The sequence below is a fragment of the Myxocyprinus asiaticus genome, chromosome 12, assembly GCF_019703515.2.
Source record: "Myxocyprinus asiaticus isolate MX2 ecotype Aquarium Trade chromosome 12, UBuf_Myxa_2, whole genome shotgun sequence".
Classification (NCBI taxonomy): Eukaryota; Metazoa; Chordata; class Actinopteri; order Cypriniformes; family Catostomidae; genus Myxocyprinus; species Myxocyprinus asiaticus.
In genome coordinates, this window is record NC_059355.1 from 31,780,024 (window position 1) to 31,783,408 (window position 3,385).

Here is a 3,385-nt window from a genome sequence, read left to right on the forward strand (position 1 = left end):
TTGTATCCGGAGGAATTAAACCGTGTTGCCTGTCAACAAGCTATGTGTTTTGATGTGCATAGCAGGAAAAAGGTGGGTGCATATTGCTGTAAGAGCTTGAGAAAGCTTTGATTTGTTATGCAGTAATATGCACTGAATATGCATTATTTATTTTTTTTTATTAAAAAAACAAAACAAAATGACTACCCAATTTAAAAATGGCAATGTAGTTCAGTGTTTTTCAGTATTGCTCCTGGGGGCCTCCAAGCACTGCACATGTTATGTGTTTCATTAATCTGACACACAATTGATGGAAAATTCCGGGTTCAATACAAGTTAAGCTCAGTCGAGAGCATTTGTGGCATAACGTTGATCACCACAAAAACAAAAAAAAAAGAAAGATAAAAAGAACAAAAATAAAGATTTTTTTTATTTTTATTTGGAATGTTACTTTATGGTCATAAAGCACTCCACTAATGAATCCTTGAGTTGAGATAAGGAAGAATGTGTCCTGAAATAGCCAGTGCTTGAGGATTTTAGGAACAGTACTGAGAAATGCTGCAATAGTGTCAAACACTATACCAAACTAGGTACTAATATAATAAAAAAAAGTTTCATCAATGCTACATTAACACCACAAAAACTGTTAATTTAGTCCCAACTCAACTGGATTAAGTAAACTTCAATTTTACACATTTAAATAGACAGAATACAATGAAATCAAGTTGTGACAAAATGTTCTAGAATTGTGATGCCTTGGTTCATTTAATTAAGTAAATTCAACAAAAATCCTTTTTTTGAGTGTCACTATATTACCATGTTTAGATTCAATTGTTCATGTAAAATGGTAATCATCTAGTACCATGGTATACATGTATATAAAAATGGATTGCCATATGATACATTTGCAGATATGGTTTGACAGATACTTTTATCCAAAACGACTTAACCCTTAAATGCATGGCTGTTTCACCAGTCAGTATTACATACTTTGGGTCTTTAAAGACCTTGCACATGTATTTATCACAAATGGATACAAATGCCCAGAGTGTAAATTTTCAAAGCATTTTAAAAACAATAAAAACATATATATATACAGTGGTGTGAAAAAGTGTTTGCCCCCTTCCTGATTTCTTATTTTTCTGCATGTTTGTCACACTTAAATGTTTCAGATCATCAAACAAGTTTAAATATTAGTCAAAGATAACTGCATTTTGTGTTTACTTGTGTTTTTAAATGAAGGTTGTTATTATTAAGGGAAAACAAAATCCAAACCTACATGGCCCTGTGTGAAAAAGTGATTGCCCGCTAAACCTAATAACCGGTTGGGCCACCCTTAGCAGCAACAACTGCAATCAAGCGTTTGCGATAACTTTCAATGAGTCTTTTACAGCGCTGTGGAGGAATTTTGGCCCACTCATCTTTGCAGAATTGTTGTAATTCAGCCATATTGGAGGGTTTGAGCATGAACTGCCTTTTTAAGGTCATGCCACAGCATCTCAATAGGATTCAGGTCAGGACATTGACTAGGCCACTCCAAAGTCTTCATTTTGTTTTTCTTCAGCCATTCAGAGGTGGATTTGCTGGTGTGTTTTGGATCATTGTCCTGCTGCAGAACCCAAGTTCGCTTCAGCTTGAGGTCACGAACAGATGGCCGGACATTCTCCTTCAGGATTTTTTGGTAGACAGCAGAATTCATGGTTCCATTCATCACAGCAAGTCTTCCAGGTCCTGAAGCAGCAAAACAGCCCCAGACCATCACACTACCACCACCATATTTTACTGTTGGTATGATGTTCTTTTTCTGAAATGCGGTGTTACTTTTACGCCAGATGTAATGGGACACACACCTTCCAAAAAGTTCAACTTTTGTCTCGTCAGTCCACAGAGTATTTTCCCAAAAGTCTTGGGGATCATCAAGATGTTTTCTGGCAAAAATGAGACGAGCCTTAATGTTCTTTTTGCTCAGCAGTGGTTTTCATCTTGGAACTCTGCCATGCAGGCCATTTTTGCCCAGTCTCTTTCTTATGGTGGAGTCATGAACACTGACCTTAACTGAAGCAAGTGAGGCATGCAGTTCTTTGGATGTTGTTGTGGGGTCTTTTGTGACCTCTTGGATGAGTCGTCGCTGCGCTCTTGGGGTAATTTTGGTCAGCCGGCCACTCCTGGGAAGGTTCACCACTGTTCCATGTTTTCGACATTTGTGGATAATGGCTCTCACTGTGGTTCTCTGGAGTCCCAAAGCTTTAGAAAAGGCTTTATAACCTTTTCCAGACTGATAGATCTCAATTACTTTCTTTCTCATTTGTTCCTGAATTTCTTTGGATCTTGGCATGATGTCTAGCTTTTGAAGATTTTTTTGGTCTACTTCACTTTGTCAGGCAGGTCCTATTTAAGTGATTTCTTGATTGAGAACAGGTGTGGCAGTAATCAGGCCTGGGTGTGGCTAGAGAAATTGAACTCAGGTGTGATAAACCACAGTTAAGTTATGTTTTAACAGGTGGGGCAAACACTTTTTCACACAGGGCCATGTAGGTTTGGATTTTGTTTTCCCTTAATAATAACAACCTTCATTTAAAAACTGCATTTTGTGTTTACTTGTGTTATCTTTGACTAATATTTAAACTTGTTTGATGATCTGAAACATTTAAGTGTGACAAACATGCAGAAAAATAAGAAATCAGGAAGGGGGCAAACACTTTTTCACACCACTGTATATATATATATATATATATATATATATATATATATATATATATATATATATATATATACAGGTGCATCTCAATAAATTAGAATGTCGTGGAAAAGTTCATTTATTTTAGTAATTCAACTCAAATTGTGAAACTCGTGTATTAAATAAATTCAGTGCACACAGACTGAAGTAGTTTAAGTCTTTGGTTCTTTTAATTGTGATGATTTTGGCTCACATTTAACAAAAACCCACCAATTCACTATCTCAAAAAATTAGAATATGGTGACATGCCAATCAGCTAATCAACTCAAAACACCTGCAAAGGTTTCCTGAGCCTTCAAAATGGTCTCTCAGTTTGGTTCACTAGGCTACACAATCATGGGGAAGACTGCTGATCTGACAGTTGTCCAGAAGACAATCATTGACACCCTTCACAAGGAGGGTAAGCCACAAACATTCATTGCCAAAGAAGCTGGCTGTTCACAGAGTGCTGTATCCAAGCATGTTAACAGAAAGTTGAGTGGAAGGAAAAAGTGTGGAAGAAAAAGATACACAACCAACCGAGAGAACCGCAGCCTTATGAGGATTGTCAAGCAAAATCAATTCAAGAATTTGGGTGAACTTCACAAGGAATGGACTGAGGCTGGGGTCAAGGCATCAAGAGCCACCACACACAGACATGTCAAGGAATTTGGATACAGTTGTTGTATT